This window comes from Tachyglossus aculeatus, chromosome 23 (genome assembly GCF_015852505.1).
Source record: "Tachyglossus aculeatus isolate mTacAcu1 chromosome 23, mTacAcu1.pri, whole genome shotgun sequence".
Classification (NCBI taxonomy): domain Eukaryota; kingdom Metazoa; phylum Chordata; class Mammalia; order Monotremata; family Tachyglossidae; genus Tachyglossus; species Tachyglossus aculeatus.
This window is the reverse complement of record NC_052088.1, coordinates 30,670,823-30,697,611: the sequence shown is the minus strand read 5'-3', so window position 1 is coordinate 30,697,611 and position 26,789 is coordinate 30,670,823.

The window sequence follows — 26,789 nt, the reverse complement described above, 5'->3', positions numbered from 1 at the left end:
GTAACCTCTCCAGTGCTTAGAACAGTGCTTTGCACATAGTAAGTGCTTAATAAATGTCATTATTGTTATTATTATTATAGTAGGAGAGCAGAAAGGTAAGGTAGGAGGGTGCAAGGTGATTGGGTCCTTTAAAATCAATGGTAAGGAGTTTCTCTTTGATGCAGAGATGGATGGGCAACCACTGGAAGTTCATAAGGAGTGGGAAAACACGGACTGAGCGTTTTAGTGGAAAAATGATCTGGGCAGCAGAGTGAAGTATGGCCGGAAGACTGAGGTAGTAGAATTGTAAACTGATAGTATGACAGTCAAATGGAGTTAACATGACTGTAAGCTGAGTTTGATCTTCTTTGAGCTAGTTACATAAGGCTAGAATGCCATATAAATATATATATATATTATATATAGTATAATTTATATATATCATATATATAAATACATAGAATGCCTTCTAACCTGTGAGCCCACTGTTGGGTAGGGACTGTCTCTATACGTTGTCAACTTGTACTTCCCAAGCACTTAGTACAGTGCTCTGCACACAGTAAGTGCTCAATAAATACGATTGATTGATTGATATGACGGGTAATTACCTGTCCCACATTTCCCAACGCCGCAACAGTAATGTAATCCCCAGCTTCTGGGTGACACAAGGAGGTTTCTGCAAGGCCAGACTCCACTCCTGTCTCAGAGAATTTCTGATGGTACAGACTGGGTAGGGGCGAACCTTCAGCATACATCAGAAACCCACAAGGAGCTTACAGTCTAAAGGGGGATACAATAAAGAATTCAAAGGACACACTGAAACCAAAGCCTCCGACAATCCCTGATCTCAGCTTCAGCAAGTGCTCATTACAGAGCTCTGCACGCATTGAAAAGCAGCATGGTCAAGTGGATACAGCACGGACCTGAGTTTTAATCCCAGCTCCTTCATTTGCCTGCTGCGTGACCTTGGGCAAGTCACTTTACTTCTCTGGGCCTCAATTCCCTCATCTGTAAAATGGGGATTAAGACCGGGAGCCCCTTATGAGACATAGACTGTGTCCAACCTGGTTATTTTGCATCTAACCCAGCACTTAGTACAGTGCCTGGCACTTAGTAAGTGCTTAACTAATACCATTTTAAAAAATTAGCACTCAATAAATGCCATTTATTAATTTATGGACAAAATGCCCCTCAGAACAACCTCTGCCTTCTCCAACTCATTGCAAATCCAGCGAGCCTATCTCCCATTTTTCACAAATCGTCAACCATTTCTTTGTTTCTCTACATATTTTTCCCCAAATCTACCTCATGCCAATCAGCATTTCCTACTTGGGAGCATTCATAATTATAATAATGAAAATAATTATGACATTTGTTAAGCACTTACTATGTGCAAAATACTGTTCTAAGTGCTAATCCTGATACAAGATGATCAGTTTGTCCCACGGGGGGCTCACAGTTTTAATCCCCATTTTACAGATGAGGTAACTGAGGCACAGAGAAGTGAAGTGACTTGCCCAAAGTCACACAGCTGACAATTGGCGGAGTGGGATTTGAACCCATGACCTCTGACTCCAAAGCCCGCACTGTTTCCCCTGAGCCATTCTGCTGCCCAGTCCTGCCTATTTTCTTTTAGAATTAGCTATTTCCCACTGGTGTATTTAAAATGATAAATGAAAATTATTTGATGCCATCATATTTCATTTCACGGCAGTCACTGGGCGGTATGCCGTTTTGTTTTTTTTTTTGAAAACTCTCATCATCTTAAAGGGGAACCAATTCATCCCTAAGATCCCCAATTTCATTCGATTGTATTTATTGGGTGCTTACTGTGTGCAGAGCACTGTACTAGGCACTTCATTCTTGGTCTGTCTGTCAAATGGTTCTTGATCTGTCTAAAGCCATTCCAAATCACCCCGGTGGGAAAGAGAAAAGCACCCGCAGCTTGAGGCTTTCACAAAACCTCAAGAAGACTGGTGGCATCTGTAGTGGTTGCTGTGACTACGATGGTGCTTTGGACTCTGAACCACGAGGAGCCTGAAATCCTGCTCCTCTAACGGCAGCATCCCACTGATTTGGAAGCAGCATGACTAGTGGCTAGAGAATGGGCCTGGAATTCAGAAGGACCCGAGTTCTAATCCTGGTCCTCCACTTGGGCAAGTCACTTCATTTCTCTGGGCCTCATTTACCTTATCTGTGAAATGGGGATTAAGACTGTGATCCTCATGTGGCACAGGGACTGTGTCCAAACTGATTAGCTTGTGTCTACCCCAGGGCTTAGAACAGTGCTTGGCAAATAGTAGGTGCTTAACAAATACCATCACTATTAAGAGAGCGCAAGAGCAATAGAAGACCCAATCTGATCATACCTTACATTTATTCGTTCATTCAGTCGTATTTATTGAGCTCTGACTGTGTGCAGAGCACTGTACTAAGCACTTGGAAAGTACAATTCGGCAACAAATAGTGACAATCCCTACCCGAAGGGCTTAAACTCTAGCAGAGGAGACTGACTTCAAGCAATTTACTGACAGAAGAAGAAAAAGGAAAAAAAAAATGAGGAAGAGGTGCTTCAGTAGCAGGCTGTATAGGTCAGTAAGAACAGAGGTGCTTTAGTTGGGTGGGAGAGGTTTTCTTCTATCATTTCAACTGCTCTTTCTGGGCCCTAGTTATTCTTAGCTCATCTTTGTCTCATTGTCTCTTCCTTCACATGATTTAAATTCGACTGAAGTAAGACATGGTCTACTTCACTGTAATATTCTACCTAGTTGCAGCGATTTCCAATGGCTTGTTGGGAGTGGACGAAAGGGGACATGGAAAGCTATGATTGGGATCGTGACAGAAACTCTTCAATGATGCAAAGTGTACAGCCCCATATTTTCCCGTGTGCTTGAAAAAAAAGTCAGATCATTTCTCCATCTTCACAGGATGGGAGAAACCTTCTGCAGTCAACTAAAGAGTGACATGGGTTACGCATCCATCATCATAATGTTATTTATATTTCAAGGAGGAACCTGCTTACTTCTGTGCAGAATGAACGATGAATATGATTGAATAAATATCTAACTGGCTACTGCTGAAATGAAAAACAAATTCTAGTGTCATTTCCTCTATAACGGAGCCAAATTAAAGCTGGCATTACTGAACAGTAATATTGCGTCTCATATAGTCAAAAACCCCTCCTCCCCCTACCTGATTTATGGATTTTTAATGGTTTCGTTGCAAAGAAGGCAATAGTGTGATTAAAGAGTCCAAAAGCCCAGAAGTCTCTCCCTAAAGATTAGAGGAGAACTTTTGCAGATGCTGTATTTGCATACACGCCTTTTAAGAAATAGATAAAAGGGGATGCGGTCCCAAGGAAAACCATTAGCCCAGCAAAATTGCCAAAACCCTGAGGTAAATTTGACATTAAAAAACGTGTAATTTAAATACGATATTACTGAAGGGATCATTGGAGAAAGATATGTTTTCCCCCTTCTCCCACCTCCCCGAAAGTTTACTTCCCTCAGCCGCATCAACGGATTCCCTTCATGGTGTCTCAGGACGTGATGGTGAAGATTAGGGACTGACTGGCAGGTGTCTGTTTCATTGGAAATGAAATTCCTCCCTTGCCATCCACTTCAATTTCGGCTCCAAATGTATTTCTGAGCGGAATCCAGATCTCATTAGGATGGATGTGTCTTTTCAAGGAGTCCCTCTTTGGGTGGAATCAAAATGCCATGAGGGAAAAAGAACCACAACAGGCCGGGAATGCGAAAAAGTCTAACAGACACCATCAGGAGGCGGGTCCACACTAATGGGATTAAAACCGCCAGATCTTCCTCAATTAGCCTTGTGGTTGTAAATTCGTATTTACAAACGCAAATGCATCTGAACCAGCATCATTCATTCGATCGTATTTATTGAGTGCTTACTGTGTGCAGAGCACTGTACTAAGCGCTTGAACCTCAACCCTCTGTCTCCGTGAGACGAAGTCTCTATCCCAGTGTTTACTTGTAATCCCTTCTCCCCTGATCCCACAGTATGAATATTTACTTGGCATCATTCCTTCTTATTTTACTCTAATAAATATTAATATTGCCCCAGTACTATCATATTCTCTTCTACCTTGATATCCCAGTAAAAATGTTAATACTGCAACCGTAATAATTCCCTCCATGTCAAAGCATTCACAAATGCTTACAAATTGAGTGAATTCGACTCTAGGGTGAAACTCGTTAATTTAATAGCTATTGAAGTAACACCACACGTGGGTTGCCAGTGGGAAATGAAAAACACGTTCATTCAAGGGGAATTTAAGTAAAATCCATATGGGGAACGCACGGTGAGATGAATGGGGAAAGCACAAGATCAGTCTGGCTGTAACCCTCACAATTTCTCTGTGTGCGTGAGAGTGTGGGTGTGTGTATGTATGGATGTGCGCGTGTGAAGTGAATGCTGTCACTTCAGAAAATTCATTCAGCACGAGGCTGAAAGGCTACTAACAGTTCTAGCCACCCCATGTAATAATAATGATGGTATTTGTTAAGCGCTTACTTTGTGCTGGGCACTGTACTAAGCACTGGGGTGGATACAAGCAAATTGAGTTGGACGCAGTCCCTGTCCCACATGGGGCTCACAGTCTCAATCCCTATTTTACAGATGAGGTAACTGAGGCCCAGAGAAGTGACGTGACTTGCCCACGCTCACACAGCAGACAAATGGCGGAGCCGGAATTAGAACCCATGACCTTCGGACTCTCAGGCCCGTGCTCTATCCACTAGGCCATGGAGCTCCTCGCCAGACTATCTTCTCCTGTATTACGGGGTTTGGTACTTATAGTGCCCGATTCTCTTTTCATTTTTGCCTCTTGTCTCGTGATCTGATCAAAAAAAGCCGCTCTGTTATGGATTGCAGGGTTCCATGCTAGTGGTGGTGGTAAGAGTGGAGAAGCAGCGTGGCTCAGGGGAAAGAGCAAATGTTTGGGAGTCAGAGGACATGGGTTCTAATCCCGACTCTGCTGTGTGACCCTGGGCAAGTCACTTGACTTCTCTACGCTTCAGTGACCTCACCTGTAAAATGGGGATTGAGACTGTGAGCCCCACGTGGGACAACCTGATTACCCAGTATCTGTCCCAGTGCTTAGAACAGTGCTTGGCACATAGTAATTAATTAATTAGTGGTCTTTATTCAGCCTGCACTGGGCCCTGAGTAGTTGGGAAAGGACACCTTCCCTCCTCAAATCTGACAGTTACTCTTCCCTCCTTCAAAGTCTTCTTGAAAGCCCATCTCCTCCAAGATGCCTTCCCAGACTAAGCCTCACGTTTCCTCATTTCCCACTCCCTTCTGCGTCACCCTGACTTGCTCCCTATACTCTTCCCCCCTCCCAGTCCCACCACACTTTTGTCCATATCTGTCATTTTATTTATTTGTATTGATGCCTTTCTCCCCCGCCCAGACTGTAAACTCGTTGTGGGCAGGGATTGTATTGTTTAATGCTGTATTGTACTTTCCCAAGAGCTTAGTACAGTGCTTTGCACACAGTAAGCACTCAATAAATATAAATGAATGAATTAATGAAACTGACAAAAGTTCAAGACACATAGAACAGGTTTAGAACGGTGCCTGACACAGAGTAAGCGCTTAACAAATACCATCGTTGTTATTATTATTATTATTTGTCTGAGAACATAATGTGGTGCTAGAAGAGCTTTAAGTGAAACTTCTTTCTGGTAAAATTTTATGAAGATATAAAGATTATATAAAAAAGGCAGCTCAGTCACTGCAAACATGAAGCACCACAACACAATAAAGGACTACTTTTCCGTGTGCCTAGTGAGGCTGGGAATTTAATAATAATAATAATAATAATAATAATAATAAGAAGAAGAAGAAGAAGAAGAAGAAGAAAAAGAAGAAGAAGAAGAAGAAGAAGAAGAAGAATAGTAGCATTTATTAAGTGCTTACTATGTGCAAAGCACTGTCCTAAGCGCTGGGGAGGTTACAAGGTGATTAGTTTGTCCCACGGGGGGCTCACAGTCTTTATCCCCATTTTACAGATGAGGGAACTGAGGCCCAGAGAAGTCACAAGCTGACAATTGGAGGAGTCGGGATTTGAACCCATGACCTCTGACTCCAAAGCCCGTGCTCTTTCCACTGAGCCCTGCTGCTTCTCAATTTCGAATTTGGAATTTGGGTCCGGCACTGAACTCTCAGCAAGCTCTGAGACCCCAATTCCTTCCCTTCCCCCTTTCCTCGTTACCAGTCCCGCAGTTGACGGCTCATAAAAGTCACGAATTAATAGCTCCCAAATTGAAAAATAAAACTTACAGGGAAGCCTTCCAAACCCATCCTTTCAGAATCGATTTTCCATTTTGCAATTCCATCGACGGTTTTGGTTAATATCATAAACCCCTCAAGGCATCGATACTCTCCTCTGCTGAAGATCAAAGCCAGTCAATCGTCTGCGGGCCGACGTTAGCCTTGAAGATTTATTGTGCTTAAAAACCAGGAGCTTTCAACCCTGGTGGTTGAAATGCGGTTGCCTTTTCAGCCAAATAAATCTTCGAGACAGAAAGTCAGCCAAGAAGCTGGAATTGGCTTAGGGTCTTTTGTGAGGGATGAGTCGGTTCTTTGCTGCATTTTAAAAAGCCGCTTTCCCTTAAGAAACCTGTGCTAGTGATGGATACAAAACCCAAAATGATAATAGATAAACTGGAAACAGAAGGCTGTAAACAATTGTAACGGGCAATTGGCTCCTGGGACACGGACTCAATGGTGACCGTTAACTGTTATAAGTGACCAAAAGCCAGATGTTTTATCCCTTCCAATGGGTCAGCCAACTCTGTTGTGACCCAACATGACCTCTGGCTCCCAAGTCCATGCTCTTTCCACTGCACCACGCTGCTTCATTTAGGTCCAGTTAGGAGATGGACCTCACTCTTAAGACTCCGGAATCATAATTCCAACTGAATTCACTCAGCCCCATCCTATTCACTGCCTAGTCTCCATCCTACTTACGCTGAACCCCATGTGGGACAGGGACTGTGTCTGGCCTCATCCACCCCAGTGCTTAGAACAGTGGTTGTTACATAGCTTTACAAATATAACAATAATAATAATGACTATAATCCCTGCCAGTAATATTACCATCATAGGGGAACAACCTGCCTCTAAACCATCCATTCATTCATTCAATCATATTTATTGAGCGCTTACTGTGTGCAGGGCACTGTACTAAACACTTGGGATGTACAAGTCGGCAACATATAGAGATGGTCCCTACCCAACAATGGGCTCACAGTCTAGAAGGGGGAGACAGACAACAAAACAAAGCATGTAGACAGGTATCAAAGTCATCAGAACAAATGGAATTAAAGCTATATTATCAATCGTTATCTCTCACTCATTGAGAGATGGTTCCGTCTTCCCAACGGGCAATAATAGATCAATCCTTAACCTGAAACTTCTACGCCCTACATAAAAATAATGATGGCATTTGTTAAGCGCTTACTATGTGCCAAGCACTGTTCTAAACACTGGGGAGGATACAAGGTGATCAGGTTGTCCCACATGGGGCTCACAGGTTTAATACCCATTTTACAGATGAGTAACTAAGGCACAGAGCAGTTAAGCGACTTATCCAAGGTCACACAGCTGACAATTGGCGGAGCTGGGATCTGAACCCATGAACCCGACGTGCCACTGGGAAAACAGCAAGGTCTAGTGGCTAGAACACAGGCCCGGGAGTCAGCGGATGTGGGTTCCAATCCTGACTCCACCACTTGTCTGCTGTGTGACTTGGGCAAGTCACTTAACATCGCTGTACTTCAGTTCTCTCATCTTTATAATGGGAATGACGACTGGAAACTCTTTGTGGAACAGGGATTGTGTCCAACCTGGTTATCTTGAATCTAAACCAACACTTAGTACAGTGCCTTGAACAAAGTAAACGCTCAAAAAATACCAATACTGCATGAGAAGCAGTGTGGCTCAGTGGAAAAAGCATGGCTTTGGAGTCAGAGGTCATGGGTTCAAATCCCGGCTCCGCCAACTGTCAGCTGTGTGACTTTTGGCAAGTCACAACTTCTCTGGGCCTCAGTTCTCTCACCTGTAAAATGGGGATTAAGACTGTGAGCCTGCCGTGGGACATCCTGATCACCTTGTAATCTTCCCAGCGCTTAGAACAGTGCTTTACACATAGGAAGTGCTTAACAAATACCATTATTATTATCTAGGCTTATCAAGGTCCTGGATATAATGGTGCAGTACACCCTCAAAATGGTACCTGTGAGGAGGAGACCCAGAGCCAGGGAGGGAGATGGGGGAGGTAGTGCTTCAGTAATAATAATTGAAAATAAAAATAATAATAATAACAACAACTGTGGTATTCGTTAAACACTAGCTATGTGCCAAGCACTGTACTAAAATCTGGGGTAGATCCAAGCTAATCAGGTTGGACACAGTCCCAGTCCCACATAGGGCTCACAGTCATAATCCCCATTTTACGGATGAGGGAACTGAGGCCCAGAGAAGGCGACTTGCCCAAGGCCACACAGAAGATAAGTGTGGAGTCGGAATTAGAACCGAGGTCCTTCTGATTCCTCAGCCCAGGCTGTAACTGCTAGACCACGCCACTTCAGGAAAGTCAGCCAGGGGCCTTTCGGACCCCTTCGGCATCATCAATCACTCAGTCGTATTGACTGAGCGCTTACTGTGTGTAGAGCATTGTACTAAGCGCTTGGGAGGGAACAATGGAAGGATACAGTGGACACATTCCCTACCCACATCGAGGTTACAGTCTAGGAAGGCCCATGTTGTTGTCCCGGGACTAGAGGATGGGGCCAGGAGAGCTACAGAAACTATTTGATGGAGGCTCTCTCTTGAGGGGGTGGAAGTTCTGGGACCCCCTCTGAGGTTCCTCATTTGCTAGAACACCCTCAAAATTTCTTCAAAGTCATGGAGTGAGGAACTTCTCCATACACATAAAAATATTTGTTAAACAACTGAATGTACGGTCGAATAAACACGTATCCCCAAGGACAGAGAATAATAATAATAATTATTATGGTATTACAATGTGCCAGGCACTGTTCAAAGTGCTGGGTAGATTTCAATACAATTGAGTTGGACACAGTTCCTGTCCCACGTAGGGCTAACACTCTTAATCCCCATTTTACAGATGAGGGAACTGAGGCCAAGAGAAGTGAAGTGACCAGTCCAAGGTCACACAGCAGACAAGTGGTGGAGCTGGGATTAGAGCTTTTGGCCTTCTGATTCCCAGGCCTGTGCTCTATCCACTAGCCAACACTGCTTTCATCTACCAATTCTGATATACAGTTACATTGTACTCTTCCAAGTGCTTAGTACTGTGCTCCGCATACAGTAAGCATTCTATAAATATGATTGATTTATTGGTTGTTCAGGGACGGGCATATGTGGACAGTTAAGTGCTGAAGATGGCTGAAAAAGTGATACTTTGGAAAACTGACCTTAGCTGGAGAAGACCAGTTGACATAGAGGGATTTTAGAGAGCACAAAGCAGCATGGTGGAACGGATAGAGCATAGGCTTGGGAATCAGAAGAACCTGGGTTCTAATCTTGGCTCTGCCACTTGTCTGCTGCGTGACCTTGGGCAACTCACTTCACTTCATTGTGCCTCAGTTACCTCATCTGTAAAATGGGAATTAAGATTGTGAACCCCGTGTGGGTCAGGGACTGGATTTGTTTGTACCCACCCCAGCACTTAATGCCGTTACAAAACCCCAATGAACTAAAACAAGGATAACGACTGTCTCCCCTTAATTTGGGGAGAGCCAAGGTGCTGCTGGAGTGGGAGGGGAGGGAATCCCAAATGAGGGGGGCAGATGGAGATGGGAAGATCAGGAGCCAGATAGGGATAAAAGGTTGGTGACCCTAAAGAGAACAGATAAGTAAGAAGGGGAGAATCAGTTGCCAGCCTTGACACTTCATTCCTTTCTTTCCCTGGGAAGTTATTTTTGGTAAACAAATCTAAGAGGATTAAGCCGTATCTTAATCACATTCCCTATAATCTGACAAAGATACATTTCCTTCCAATAAAAGGATAGAAACGTCTAATCTTATCCTTTTCTGTTGGAGGACATTGCCTTCAGATATATGTTTGGACCAAAGGACTAGAAATCAACTGACAAAGCTCTGCCTGCAAACTCTGGCTGGCAGCTGTAACTCAGGGGGTGCTCAGTAAATACTTAGATTTCTACTAGCACAGCTACAGCTCCTAAAGCTGCCAAGATGTTGTCGAAAACTCTCTGCTTGCCTGGCTGATTTAAATTGCATATTTTTCATCCCTAATGTGCATAATTCCATAAAAAAAGAGTATCGAATCCTCCTTTTGTTAGCTAAAAAGTCTGACATTGTTAGAGCCATCAATGTACTATTCTCTAGATAGTCTTTCTGCCTGCCAATATGTTGGCCTGTTCAGCCATGGTAGTGTGTTTGACCAACGCTTACTCGAGTTTTAATTATTTAATTTGAAATATTTGCTATTTCTCCTTGAGTTTTGCCTTCTTCTCTGGAAATATGAAATTTGCCCCAAGCCTTGATGACTTCATATCTCTAGACAGTGAGCTCGTTGTGGGCAGGACTATTTCTATTTGTTGAAAAAATTGTGCTCTCCCAAGCGCTTAGTACAGTGCTTTGCACGCAGTAAGCGCTCAGTAAGTACTACTTAATGTATGAATGAATGAACTGGAGCTCATTTAATGTTGTTTCCCTTCCCACAGTTGGGGATTTCTAGCCACCACTGTTCTCCTGCTTCTTCAAAACCAAATCCAAGTCACTTCACTTCTCCGTGCCTCAGTTACTCCACCTATAAAATGGGGATTAGAACTGTGAGCCCCATGCGGGACCAGGAATGTGTCCAACTTGATTAGTTTGTATCTAGCCCACCACTTAGTACTGTACCTGGCACAGAGTAAGCGCTCCACAAGTACCATAACAAAATTAAAACAATTGCTCTTCAGTTATGCCAGTCAGAATGGGATCCAAGCAAAAATCCAATCCTCTGGTGCTGTTGCAAGCATAAAAAAACAACCAGAACCTTATCGTTGGTCTGTAGACAAAGGAGAGTTCCCACTCTAATCCTAAAAATAGAGTTCATGCTGCCTATTTGGTTGTAAACTCTGAGAATAGGAACTTTAATAATTTAGGTATTTTTAAAGCACTAATCTATGCCAAGAACTAGAGAATACACACAATAATTAGGTTAGGCTCTGTGGGATGGAAGACAGATATTGAGTGCGCATTTTGCAGATGAGGACACTGAGGCACAGAGAAGGTGTACGACTTGCCCAACATCACACAGCAGACAAGGGGCAGAGCTAGAACTACAACCCAGGTCTTTGGACTCTCAGGCCTGTGTTCTTTCCCCATGACCATGCTGCTTCTAGAGGTCATCCTGTTCCTCTGTCTTCTACTTTGATTTTATGCTCCTAAGTGACTATGTCAGTGCTCATTTCATTGAAATGAGGGAGTCCATTTCTCTTCATTAAAGGTTAAAAGTTCCCATGACAAGACACATTAAACTATACTAAAACATTTGAATGACATCTTCAATATTACTTAAACTAGCCTAGGCTTCAGTAGTAGGATGGAGGAAAGGTTTAAAGCGAGGGGAGAGGTTCTGTAAGCTTTTACAGAACAACAAACAAGAAGCAGAGTGACCTCGTGGAAAGAGCACAGGCCTGAGAGTCAGAGGAAGTGAGTTCTAATCCCGACTCAGCCACTGGTCTGCGGTGGGACCTTGGGCAAGTCACTTCACTGTACCTCAGTTTTCTCATCTGTGAAATGGGGATTAAGCCTGTGAGCCCTTTGTGGGACACGGACTGTGTCCGACCTGTCTGTCTTGTATCTACCCCAGTGCTCAGTACAGTGGCTGGCACATAGTAAGCACTTAACAAATATCATAAAAAAAGACACTGATCAGTCAACTACCATCTTTCTGCTCGGATGATTGTACACTGCACTTGGAAGTTTATATTTGCTTCAGTGACAACAGGGTGGAAGTCTCTTCTGTCTTGTTACTGTGTATGACTTGAAGGGTGCCACTGCAGAAACCAACCAGCTAATATACAGTCAACAAACTCTCCCTCTAACTAAGGGAGGTCCAACACTTGCTCTAATAACGTTTTGGACTCCGCCTCAGCAACTTTTTAGAATAATTTGCTTTTCTGAAAGAGAAACAATTGGCCTCTTCTTCTCACCTAACTTAAATGAATTTTTACCAAATGAAATCTTTTCTTTCCTTCTCTTCTCTAGCCTCAGGGGTTTGGGCCAATCACCCCATCCTCTTCTTCCAGTTTGGCTTCTCAACTGACATGAAGGGGAACTGAAAATCAGCTCCACCCAAAGAGATTAAGAGAAATTGAAGGGGACTTCTGAAAGCGTTAATTCAAATGGGTCTTTTGGGATTTGAAAAACCACTGCAAACTCTGAGCAATAGAAAGGGCTAGAGCCCACTGAAAAGGAGGAACTGATTCTAAAAGACGGCAAACAAAGGAATGAAGTTAATTGGAAACGAGAGCCTCATTTCCAACTAACAGTGCAACAAACACACAACAATCAGGGAGGGTTTATCTTTCAGGTTTCTTGTCCGGGCTTGGAAGAACCACTCAAGCAGAGAACCAGAAAGTGCTTTTCCTGTGGATGATGGGATGGAGGATTCAAAGTTCTTGTGTGTTTTACAAGCCTAGAGGAAGGTGGGAGTGAAACAGGGCAAAGGGATATTTGAAGCCAAAGAGAAGCTATGCCTCCTTTGTCTTCTAGACAATTTGCCATTCGCTCCATATTGCTGACATCCCAATAGACCTCAACAATAGGACTTCGGTTTCAGTCTCTCCCCGCTGAAGAGAGCAGGGAGACCTCTGGTTGTCCTTAACAGGTGAGGAAAGAGAAAGAGAAAGAGAAATAGGGGAAAGAAGGATACAGGTGGGGAGAGATGGAGAGTTACAGAAAGACAGGGAGTAAGTTGCAAAGGGACAGAGGGGGCAGGGTGAAAGAGAGAAAGAGCTGGAAAGAGAGTGGGAGAGTAATGGAAGAGAAAAAGAGGGAGAGGAGAAGAAGAGAGAGATGCAGAGGATGGGGAGAAGAGAATAAGAGAGGAAAAGAAATGTAAATGATGGAGAGAGGAGAGCAAAAAGAAAGGGAGAGAAAGGAAGTGAGAGGGGGAAATAGAGAGATGAAAAGAGGGAGAGAAATGAGGAGGGAGACAGGAAAGTAAAACAGAGAGAGGGAGAAAGATGTGAATGATGGAGAGGGGAGAGCAAAAGAGAGGGAGACAAAGAAGGTGAAAGAAAGGGAGAGAAGAAGAAGTAAGAGCAAAAGAGGGAGATGAAAAGAGAGGGAGAGAGGTGTGGAGGATGGAGAAAGGAGAGAAATAAAGACAGGGAGACAAAGGGGGTGAGAGGGAGAAGTAAGACAAAGAGGAAGAGTAGGAGATGAAGATGATGGAGAGAGTGAAAGAGAGGGAGGGAGATAGGAAGATAATGGAGAGAGGGAGAGTAAAAGAGAGAGATGCATATAGTGTTTTTGAAGGTGAGATTTTATTGGCATTAGCATGTGTGAATTTGGGCAGTAAGGGTCATACATGAACAAAAATCCTCACCAAATTGAATCTATGTAAAGATTCTCCCTTGGATTCAATTCAATCAGTGATATTCATTGAGTGCTTACTGTGCACAGAGTACTGTTCTAAGCACTTGGGAGAGGACAATACAACAGAGTTGGTAGACTTGTTCCCTGCACATCACGAGTTTACAGTCTAGATGGGAAGACTAAGTCTAACAGGGGAAACTTTGCTCCAGAAATATTTTGTGATCCTGATTGTAAATTTTCCTAGATCGGAAACTCCTTGAGGGGAGTGATGGTGATGGTGTCTACCAAAACCACTGGACTGATGTTTCCCAAACATAATATGGTGATTGGCACACAGTCAGCACTCAAACAATACCACTGATTGATCGAAAAGTGGAAGAAAATCATCAGCTCACATGATCTATTCTTTCTGTGGCCAGCATCGATGTGCTATCAACCACTATGATCTTCCCCTTCCAGGGTAGGAGAAATTCAGTGTGAAACCCCTCCAGGTCTAAACAAGGGGATCTTATTCATTATCTGTCCAAGTGCTTAATACAATGCTCTCTCTGCATCATCACCAAGGGTACCTACTGAACACTTTGTGCTGTGCTCTGCTTACAGTAAGCTCTCAATAAATACCATCCTGATGATGACAAGGATATGAATGGTGTTCTGTGGGCCTGAAAGAGCAGCTGGGGAGGGGCCATGACTACCATTTGTTTATTAATAAAATAATAATAATAATAGTGTTTGTTATATGCCAAGCACTCTTCCAAGTGCTGGGGTAGATACAAGATAATCAGGTTGGGCACAGTCCCGATCCCACAGGGGGCTCACACTCTTAATCCTCATTTTGCAGATGAGGTAACTGAGGCACAGAGAAGTAAAGTGACTTGCTCGGGGTCACTAAGCAGAGAAGTGGTGTAGCCAGGATTAGAATCCAGGTTCCTCTGACTCGTGCTCTAGGCACTAGGCCATGCTGCTTGTCATCACAGCCATAGCTCCTCCTTCTGAGGAACTGCTGGCTGGGAATTTGGACAAATTAGGAGTAGGTTAAACGTTACCAATGACATTCTCACCCTTCCATGGATTGGTGTCCTAACCTTCCAATCAGAAACTGGTGCCAAGGTGCAGGGCTTCAGAGCTTAGAACAGTGCTTTGCACATAGTAAGTGCTTAATAAATGCCATCATTATTATTATTATTATTATTATTATTCGATGATCCAGAAAGAAGCTGCATGGCCTAGTGGATAAAGCCCGGGCCTGGGAGACAGAAGGACCTGGGTTCTAATCCCAGCTCTATAACCTGTCTGCTATGTGACCTTGGGCAAGTCACTTCACTTCTCTGGGCCTCAGGTATCTCATCTGAAAAATGGGCATTCAGACATTGAGTCCCATGTGGGACAGGGATTGGGTCCAACTCTTGTGTCCACCCCAGGGCTTAGTACAGTGCCTGGCAGATAGTAAGCACTGAATAAATGCCACCACAATGATTAGGAGGGCATCAACTGTGAAATCCAGCAGTCTTTCCCCTTCACTTTATTGTTTCTTTAACAATTTTCTGCCTCTCCGCTCCCTGTAATTTAAAGACACATCCATGCTTTAAGGCACTTACTACTCAGAGACCTCTCTGTAGCAATTTCTATCCTGTAGGATATTACTCTCGATAAACAGAAATGACTTAACCTGTAATTAAGGCTCCCTGAGAAAATGCTCATTACCCTCCCAAACTCTGTTGTCTCTCAACATTTGGAAACATCTCCTTTCTCGGGTTTGGATCGAGTACAAGAGAGCTGATAGCTTTTTCTTTTTTTCCTTTTACAAATGCTCCTCTTTGTAGGAAACTCTTCCTGGGTCTGAAGATTAAAAGAAGATTGACTTTCCGAGCCAAGCCAATTAGAACACGCAGCCTTATCCGAGTGATTCCGCAAAGTGGCTGCTCAGAAAAGACGGGACTTCGGAAAACCACACATGGAACGTGTCCTGTCAGAGGATCCCTGGATATTCACTGTTGCCACCGAAATTGGCCACTCATTCTTGACTAGATATGAAAACCCATCTTTACCGATCGATCTTCGCCCACCCGGCAAAGCTTCTAATTGGGCAGGGTATCTCACAAAATGGAAGAAATCCTCTAGACTGTGAGCCCTTTGTTGGGTAGGGACCGTCTCTATATGTTGCCGACTTGTACTTCCCAAGCGCTTAGTACAGTGCTCTGCACACAGTAAGCGCTCAATAAATACGATTGAATGAATGAATGAATGAATGAAATCTGATCTGCATAGGATTTCCTGCCCCATATTAAAAAAAAAATAATTCACAATAATTGTGGTCAATCAATTAATCGTATTTATTGTGGGGATTTCCTGCCCCACATTAAAACAAAAAATAATTCACAATAATTGTGGTCAATGAATTCATCATATAATCATCATATATTTATCATCATATTTATTGAGCTCTACTATGTGCAGAGCAATATATTAAGCTCTTGGGAGATAATTCATTCGATTGTATTTCATTCAATCATATTTATTGAATGCTTACTGTGTGCAGAGCACTGTATTAAGCACTTGGGGAGTACAATAGAATAATGAACAGACACATTCCCTGCCCTCGACAAGCAAAGAGCAACACTGTAGCACAAATACACTGTAGCATGCTGTACTTTCCCAAGCATTTAGTAGAGTGCTCTGCACACAGTAAGCACTCAAAAAAATGAGAAGCAGCGTGGCTCAGTGGAAAGAGCATGGGCTCGGGAATCAGAGGTCATGGGTTCTGATCCTGGCTCTGCCACTTGTCAGCTGTGTGACTTTGGGCAAGTCACTTAACTTCTCTGAGCCTCAGTGACCTCATCTGTAAAATGGGGTTGAAGACTGTGAGTCCCACGTGGGACAACCTGATTGCCTTATATCTACCCCAGCGCTTAGAAGAGTTTGGGCACATAGTAGGTGCTTAACAAATACCATCATTATTATAAATAAATACAATTGAATGAACCTAGGTCTCCTGACTCCCACAAGGGAGTTCCCTTCCCACAAGATTATGCTGCTTCTCACAGTCTTCGAATAAGCGTTGGGGGGAAGAGTTTGGTGATGGACTCGTGAGGGAAAATGAAACAATGACAGTACAAAAACTACCTAAAAGAGAAGGGGGATGATGAGTCCAGTTTCAGGCTCCTCGTGGCACAGATTTCAAGTACTCACAGGCATCTCAGCCACAGCAGAGGGTGAGGTCGGGTGGGGGGAATGTAGAAAAGTCCTGGGTCAGTCAATCGTATTTATTGAGCGCTTACTGTGTGCAGAGCACTGTACTAAGTGCTTGCGAGATTACGATACCACAATAAACAGGCACATTCCCAGCCAGCAGCTTCCCAAAGTTCTGAAGTCCGAGAAGGACTCATGATGCCTGTGTCCCTTCACCACTCCCAGGCCACAGCAGAGGATGATGAGAAATGCTGGAGAGGCGGGAACAGGGGCCTGAGAGTGTCAATCTCTGAAATTCCTGAACGTTTCATTTATTCATTCAACCTTATTTGTTGGGTGGTACTGTGTACAAAACACTGAGAAGCAGCATAGCTTAATAGAAAGAGCCCGGGCTTGGGAGTCAGAGGTCATGGGTTCTAATCCCAGCTCTGCCACTTGTCGTCTCTGTGACTTTGGGCCAGTCACTTAACTTCTCTGGGCCTCAGTCCCCTAATCTGTAAAATGGGGATTAAGACTGTGAGCCCCACGTGGGACAACCTGATTACCTTCTATGCCCCCCAGTGCTTAGAACAGTGCTTGGCACACAGTAAGTGCTTAGCACTTTTAGACTGTGAGCCCACTGTTGGGTAGGGACTGTCTCTATTTGTAGCCAACTTGTCCTTCCTAAGTGCTTAGTACAGTGCTCTGCACACAGTAAGCACTCAATAAATACGATTGATGATGATGATGATAATAATAATAATAATGATGGCATTTATTAAGCGCTTATTAAGCATTCTAAGCACTGGGGAGTTTACAAGGTGATCAGGTTGTCCCACGTGGGACACGCAGTCTTCATCCCCATTTTACAGATGAGGTCACTGAGGCCCAGAGAAGTGAAGTGACTTGCCCAAAGTCACACAGCTGACATCTGGCAGAGCTGGGATTTGAACCCATGGCCTCTGACTCCAAAGGCCGGGCTCTTTCCATTGAGCCACGCTGCTTCTCTATGTGCTTAGCACATGCCACCATCATCAATAAACAGCCACATTCCCTGATGGCAACAAGCTCTCTGGACCCTGCTCATAATGCAGGGGACTCTCACTTAACTGTGGCTTTCACCGTCCAGCGATAAAAAATGGGCTTTTCAGCCACTTTCTACTTCACAGAGGCTCACGTGCTGAGGCCTTCACAGTCCGTACCTCATTTTGGAAGACAAAGGACAGCAAAATGTTAAACAGTAACCACAATCTTAAATTTGAAACAATCCCAGTTCTTGCCTAAATCTTTCTGCTCTGCTGGATTAAAATGAAACACTGTTTTCCTCAGTCCTCGAGATCTTTCACCCTGTCTCAAGAAACACGGGAGTATGGCCTAGTAGAAAAAGCAGGTGCTTGGGAGTCGAAGGATCGAGGTTCTAACTCAAGCTCCATCACCACCTGTCAGCTGTGTGACCTTGGGCAAATCATTTACCTTCTCTGTGCCTCAGTTGCCTCAACTGCAAATTGGGGATTAGGAATGTGAGCCTCATGTGGGACAGGGATTGTATCCAGACTGATTAGCTTGAATCTACCCAACACTTAATTCAGTGCCTAGCACATAATAAGCACTTAACTAATAGCATTAAAAAAATAGAAAAGAAACAAAATAATAATAATAACAATGGTATTTGTTAAGCGCTTACTATGTGCAAAGCACTGTTTTAAGCACTGGAGAAGTTACAAGGTGATCAGGTTGTCCCACGGGGGGCTCACAGTCTTAATCCCCATTTTACAGATGAGGTAACTGAGGCCCAGAGAAGTTAAGTGACTTGCCCAAAGTCGCACAGCTGACAGTTGGTGGAGCCGGGATTTGAACTCATGACTTCTGACTCCAAAGCCCGTGCTCTTTCCACTGAGCCACCCTGCTTCTCAACAACAACAAAATGGCAGGGTGGCTGTTTTTCTGTATTTGGGAAGTTACTTTGAGCATTTTGATAAATTGACAGGTTAAAACTGAAACATGGTTAGAGGAATAAAGGGAGACAATAAAACTTTGGCGGGATATATGCTTCCCAGACTTGTGCTTTCTCTTTTATACTTGCCAAAGGCAACTTGCCAAGTAAATGGCAAGCCTTTATTTACTGTAATTATACACGGGGCATTCTCATCATCTGTTCTAACTTAGCCTCCCTATATTCTGCAGCTTAATTTTGATCGTAACAAAAAGGAACAGTTCAGAGAATTGGAATAAAATGAATTTAGTGCTTAATAATACAATGCCATTCCTCTAGGAGGAACGCAATGTGTTAATAGGATTAATTGATCATGTTCTCTAACACCCTCTTTCCAGAGTCTTGCCATCATTATTTCATAGGAATCAGAGCAGATTAGAGATTATATAAGAAAGATTCTGTGACAACAAGTCAGTGGCACAGAATGAATCTAAGAGCAGTAGAATTGTTCTTGTAGGATTTCACTGTTGAGGGTGAGACGGCATCTGTGAGTGACTTTGAGAGAGACTTTCTTGTACACTTGTTTACTGTTTCTATGAAAATTTAGCAGTATACTTTTTCAGTAATAATAGTAATAACGGTGGTATTTGTTACACACTTACTATGTGTCAAGCACTGTTCTAAGTACTGAAGTAGATACCTTCTGTTTTGCCCATGAACTTGGATCTGTCCCTTTTAAGGATTTGTCAGTCACCCCACCCTTATCCCCTCAGCACTTATGTATACATCCATAATTTATTTCCCTGTATACACTTGTATACTGTTCCTATGAAAATTTAGTAGTATACTTTTTCAATAATAATAGTACTAATGGTGGTATTTGTTAAACACTATGTGTCAAGCACTGTTCTAAGTACTGAAGTAGATACAAGGTAACCGGGTTGGACCCAATCCCTGTCCTACATGGGGCTCACAGATGAGGAAACTGGAGGCCCAGAGAATAATAATAATAATAATAATAATAATAATAATAATAATAATAATAATAATGATGATGATGCTATTTGTTAAGTGCTTACTATGTGCCAAGCTCTGCTCTCAGCACTGGGGTAGATAGAAGTTAATAAGGTCAGACACGATCCCTGTTCTAGACTGTGAGCCCGCTGTTGGGTAGGGACCATTTCTATATGTTGCCAACTTGTACTTCCAAAGCGCTTAGTACAGTGCTCTGCACTCAGTAAGCGCTCCATAAATACGATTGAATGAATGAATCTAAGTAAGAGGGTGTAGGATTTTACTGCCATTTTACTGTTGAGGTAAGTGAGGTTCAGAGAAGTGAAGTGACTTGCCCAAGGTCACACAGCAGACACGGGGCAGAGTTGGAATTAGAACCTAGGTCCTCTGACTCCCAGACTTTTCAGTGGATCACAAGTGCTTGGAAGAGTCCACTCAAACCGGGAGGCACAGTTCCTGTCCTCCAGGAGCTTGGAACATAGTAGGGAAGAAAGACATCTAAAGAATTTACAGAGAACAAAGCAAGAAAGTAAAAAGGTATGTACCACACCTGGAAACGTGCTTGAGCTGGGTTTTATTTTCTAGTAGTTGTGATGATTTGCTCTGAATCAGTCATTCATTCATTCAATTGTATTTATTGAGTGCTTACTTTGTACAGAGCACTGTACTAAGCGCTTGGGAATTGCAAGTTGGCAACATATAGAGACGGTCCCTACCCAACAGTGGGCTCACAGTCTAGAAGGGGGAGACAGAGAACAAAACAAAACATATTAACAGAATAAAATAAATAGAATAAATATGTACAAGTAAAATAAATAGAGTAATAAATACGTACAAATGTATATACATATATACAGGTGCTGTGGGGAAGGAAAGGAAGTAAGGAGGGGGGATGAAGAGGGGGAGGAAGGGGAGGGGGGAGACTGCACTTGGGAAAGTACAATACAACGATAAACAGTGACATTCCCTGCCCACAATGAGCTTACCATCTAGAGGGGGAGAGAGACATTAAACTGGGCCCATTGCTTGCACTGGACTCGCTCTGAGTGGCCAAGGGATTCATATATGGAAACTCAGTTTCCTCATCCAGAAAATGGGGACACAGTGTGGCTCTTCTGCATAGTCTATTTAAAATGGAGAATACTTCTGACTGCTAGCGGGACACTTCTCAATGCCACAGAGCAACCCACCCCTCACGGTAGTTTGAGTGTGGGGGGTATAACGGCTAAAAGCCATAGTTCCCCGGATGGAGTTATGCTATCAGTGGGGAACATTTTTGACTGGAGAAACTGCACAGAGAAGCAGCGTCACTCGGCGGAAAGAGCCCGGGCCTGGAAATCATAAGGACCTGAGTTCTAATCCTGGGTCTCCCACTTATCTGCTGTGTGGCCTTGGACAAGTCAATTCACTTTTCCATGCTTCAGTTCCCTCATGGAAAAAATGGGAATTACGACCCGGAGCCCCATGTAGCGTGGCTCAGTGGAAAGAGCACGGGATTGGGAATCAGAGGTCATGGGTTCTAATCCCAGCTCCGCCAATTGTCAGCTGTGTGAGTTTGGGTAAGTCACATAACTTCTCTGTGCTTCAGTTACCTCATCTGTCAAATGGGGATTAAGAATGTGAGCCCCACGTGGGACAACCTGATGAGCTTGTATCTACCCAGTGCTTAGAACAGTGCTTGGCACAAAGTTAGCGCTTAAAAAATACCACAATTATTATTACTATGTAAAACAGAGACTGGGTCCGTTACCTTGTAACTACCCCAGTGCTTGGCACATAGTAAATGCTTGACAAATATAATTATCATTATCATCATCATCACAACACACCATGGGCCTAGGCTGCAGTTATTTGGGGTCTTAATTGGGTTCTGTGGGCATAGGCCTTGCTTGCCCTTTGTACTGTGATGCAGCCTGTTCATCATCATCAATCATCATCATCATCATCATCATCATCATCATCAATCGTATTTATTGAGCGCTTACTGTGTGCAGAGCACTGTACTGTTCATGGTACTTGCTAAGCGCTTACTATGTGCCAAGCACTGTTCTAAGCACTGGGGTAGTAACGATAACAATAATAATAATTATGGTAGTTGTCAAGCGCTTACTATGTGCCAGGCACTGTACTAAGCATTGGACAAGTGGCGGAGCCAGGATTAGAACCCAGGTCCTTCTGACTCCCAAGTCCGTGCTCTACTTATTAGGCCATGCTGCTTGAACACTTATTGTTGCAGAGCACTGTACTAAGTGTTTGGGAGAGCAGCATGGCTCAGTGGAAAAAGCACGGGCTTTGGAGTCAGAGGTCAGGGGTTCAAATCCCAGCTCCTCCAGTTGTCAGCTGTGTGACAAGTCATTCCACTTCTCTGTGCCTCAGTTACCTCATCTGTAAAACGGGGATTAAGACTGTGAGCCCCCTGTGGGACAACCTGATCACCTTGTAACCTCCCCAGCGATTAGAACTTTGCACATAGTAAGCGCTTTATAAATGCCATCATTATTATTATTACAGTATAACAGAGTTGGTAGATATAATAATAATAATGGCATTTGTTAAGCGCTTACTATGTGCAAAGCACTGTTCTAAGCGCTGGGGAGTTACAAGGTGATCAGGTTGTCCCACATTGGGATCACAGTCTTAATCCCCATTTTACAGATGAGGTAACTGAGGCTCAGAGAAGTGAAGTGACTTGCCCAAGATCACACAGCAGACATGTGGCGGAGCCAGGATTCGAACCCATGACCTCTGACTCCAAAGCCCGGGCTCTTTCCACTGAGCCACGCTGCTTCTCAGGTATCCTGTAACCACCAAGGATAAAATATATCGGCAATGAACACGTTTCTGGATGCGCTTTCAGGACTCCTGCTTCAAATAGCTTGTTGGATTCACAAGACTCCTCTCCGGTAAAGATGGTGTGAGCCACGGGGAGACAATATCTCCAATTTATATACCGAGCTGCCTTGTACAGGGACAGAAAGCTGTTTGTTTCAGCTCTCTGAGTAATGCACAGCCCCTATAAAGTCTCTTTGCAATCAATGGTTGCTTATTAAGAAGAAAATGAAATTCAACAATCATTTTCAGTGCCTCATTTCCCCGTTGAGAATGCCCCATCCAGGGAGAAAAGTGAGACCACCTGATACCTGATGGAGGCCAATGCAAAAGAATCTCCCGTTTTCCCCGGACCAAACATTTTTACTACCTTTCTTCTTCTCACGAATATACCTTAGGCCGTCCCTCTCTACCACGGGGCACACTCCAAAATTACTTTTCAGATGCAGTTACCTCCTATTCATGCCATGAACCTTTCTTTCCAGGAGGTGGGTATTGAGTGTACTCGGTGAAAATGAAGAGCTAATTGAATGCATTATTAGATAATTACAGGCTGTATTTTCTATGCATTGTAAATTGTGTGAGGAAAAAAGGTCCTAATACACTATAATTTACAGTAATTTTAAAATCATAAGATGTCCACTCCAGAGTTACAAAGTGCCACTTCTGGGCACTGTTTTTTCTCTTTTCTATTTCCTGGGTTTTAATCCTTAGTCACATAAATTTGTGTTTTAACTGGATTGTAACAGGACCGTGGTGGTATGGACTTCCATGGCAACCAAGGAAGATATGTTTTATGTGCTAGCGACCACCCCTCTTACGCAGGATGGTTGATGAGGAAGAGGATGATGATGGTACTTCTGTAGTGTAATTTATGTGTTGCCAATTTGTACTTCCCAAGCGCTTAGTACAGTGCTCTGCACATAGTAAGCGCTCAATAAATATGATTGATGATGATGTAGTGCCTCCTCTGTGCCCAGCACTGTGCTAAGCCCTTAAGTGAGTTCAATGTAACCAGTCCCTGTCCCACACAGGGCTCACAGTCTTAATCCCCATTTTCCAGATGAGGTAATTGGGGGACAGAGAAGTGAAGTGATTTGCCCAAGGTCACACAGCACACGTGTCGCGGAGCTGGGATTAGAACCCAGGTCCTTTTGACTCCCAGGCCCTCCATCTGACCCCCGGGCACGTGATCTCTCTCCAGTAGGCCACGTGCAAGACCATGAAAATGATGGGAAGTAATGCTGTTCAATCTGCGGATTGCCCTTGAATTTGATTTTTGACTTCTCAAATTGCAGCAAACAATTGCTTTTTAAGTGCTGATTCCTGCTTTCCATATTTCTCCCCTCCCCCGACTTCTTTGACTGTGTGCCCCTGGTGAGGCAGGAATTGTGTCTGAATTGTTCATTTAACATCTACTCCAGCACCTAGCGCTGTGCTCGGTACAATCATAATCAATCCGTGAATTAGTGTTCTTCCTCAGAGGATCTAGCTGGCTGGGAGTTTCAATCAGGAGCTCACACGATGATGCTAATCTAGGAAAGCAAATTGGACGTGGTGGTGTCTCATCACATTTCCATTTCTCATCAGGTACCTGCGATGCTAAGTCATTACCCTCCTTATTCTCTTCTCCCTCTCCCTTCTGCATCACTCTTGCAGTTGGATTTCCACCCCAAATTTTTTTTAATGGCATTTATTAAGAGCTTGCTATGTGCAAAGCACGGTTCTAAGTGCTGGGGAGGTTACAAGGTGATCAGGGTGTCCCACAGGGAGCTCACAGTCTTCACCTCCATTTTACAGATGAGGGAACTGAGGCCCAGAGGCGTGAAGGGACTTGCCCAAAGTCACACAGCTGACAAATGGCAGAGGCAGGATTTGAACTCATGACCTCTGACTCCAAAGCCCGAGCTCTTTCCACTGAGCCACGCTGCTTCTCACCCCCCCTCCCCAGCCACAGAGCACTCACATCCATAGCCATCATTTATTTATATGAATGTCTGTCTTCCCCTCCTGTCTTCCACTCTAGACCATAAGCTTGCTGAGGGCAGGGAACGATTCTACCAACTCTTTTCTAGTATCCTGGCTCTGCACGCAGTAAGCTCTCCATTGACTGATCGATTGATTAGTCGATCTGTCCAAATACCCTGGAATGGATTGATGTGTAGTTGGACATTGGCTGACATTTTAGAGAAGCAGCGTGGTTCCGTGGAAACAGCACGGGCTTGGGAGTCGGCTGTGTGACTTTGGGCAAGTCACTTAACTTCGCTGTGCCTCAGTTACCTCATCTGTAAAAGGGGGATTAAGACTGTGAGCCCCACGTGGGACAACCTGATCACCTTGTATCCTCCCCTGCACTTAGTAAGCGCTTAACAAATGCCATCATTATTATTATTATTATTATTATTTAATCAAACAGTGGTAACTACTGAGCACTTACTCTTGCTGCCAACCTCTCCCTCAAGTCCCACCTCTGGCCTGGAATGCCCTCCCTCCTCATATCCGGCAGACAATGACTCTCCCTGCCTTCAAAGCCTTACTGAAGGCACATCCCCTCCAAGAGGCCTTCTTTTAGACTGTGAGCCCACTGTTGGGTAGGGACTGTCTCTATATCTTGCCATCTTGTGCTTCCCAAGCGCTTAGTACAGTGCTCTGCACACAGTAAGTGCTCAATAAATACGATTGATTGATTCCCTGAGTAAGCTCTCTTTTCCTATCCTTCAACTCCCTTCTGCGTCACTCTGACTTGCTCCCTTTTTTCACCCCAGTCCCAACCCCACAGCACTTAACGTACATATCTGTCACTGATTTATTTATCTGAATATCCATCTCCCCCTCTAGACTGCATGCTCATTGTGGGTAGGGAATGTGTCTGTAATATTGTTATATTTGGACTCTCTCCCAAGCACTTAATACAGTACTCTGCGCACAGTAATTGCTCAATGCATACGATTAACTGCAGACCACTGTTCGAAGTGCGTGGGAGATTATAATTCCACAGAATTAGAGGTTAAATTCCCTGCTCAATTGTTCTCTGAGGGACTGAGGGGTCCAGTACGGTATCAAAGTCCACTCCAGAATAAAGGCCTACAGAGCTACACTTTGGAGAAGCAGCTTGGCTCAGTGGAAAGGGTATGGGCTTTGGAGTCAGAGGTCATGGATTCAAATCCCGGCTCCGTCACTTGTCAGCTGTGTGACTTTGGGCAAGTCACTTAACTTCTCTGGGCCTCAGTTGCCTCATCTGTAAAATGGGGATTAAGACTGTGAGCCCCATGTGGGACAACCTGATCACCTTGTATCCTCCCCAGTGCTTAGAACGGTGCTTTGCACATAGTTAGCACTTAACAAATGCCATTACTATTATTATTATTATAGGGCCAGGGTGTCAGAAGGTCTTGGGTTCTAATCCAGATCCACCACTTATCTGCTGTGTGACCTTGGGCAACTCACTTCATTTCTCTGGGCCTCAGTTACCTCATCTAGAAAATAGGGAAGGGAACTTGGGTCATTCCTGTACTGGGTGCTGGGGTGGATGTGGGCATATTGGGTTGGACACAGTCCTTGTCTACTTGTCTTGATGCCTGTCTACTTGTTCTGTTTAGTTGCTCTGCACACAGTAAGCGCTCAATAAATACGATTGATTGATTGATTGATTGTCTGTCTCTCCCCTTCTAGACTGTGAGCCCGTTGTTGGGTGGGGATTGTCTCTATTTGTCGCCGAACTGTACTTTCCAAGTGCTTAGTACAGTGCTCTGCACACAGTAAGCGCTCAATAAATGCAATTGAATGAATGAATGAATGGGGATTGAGACTGTGAGCCCCACATGGGACAGGGACTGTGTCCAACCCGATTTGTTTGTGTTCACCCCAGTGCTTGGCTTAACAGACACTACAGTTATTCTCTGGGCCTCAGTCACCCCGTCTGTAAAATAGGGATTCAGTAGCTGGTCTCCCTCCTCCTTAGATTAGGAGCCCGGTGTGGGACAGGGACTTTGCCAGACCTGATGGGTCAGACAGGGGCAGACTTCCCTCTGCCCCTCCGCCAAGCTAGCTCTCTTCCTCCCTTCAAGGCCCTGCTGAGAGCTCACCTCCTCCAGGAGGCCTTCCCAGACTGAGCCCCTTCCTTCCTCTCCCCCTCGTCCCCCTCTCCATCCCCCCATCTTACCTCCTTCCCTTCCCCACAGCACCTGTATATATGTATATATGGTTGTACATATTTATTACTCTATCTATCTATTTATTTATTTATTTATTTTAC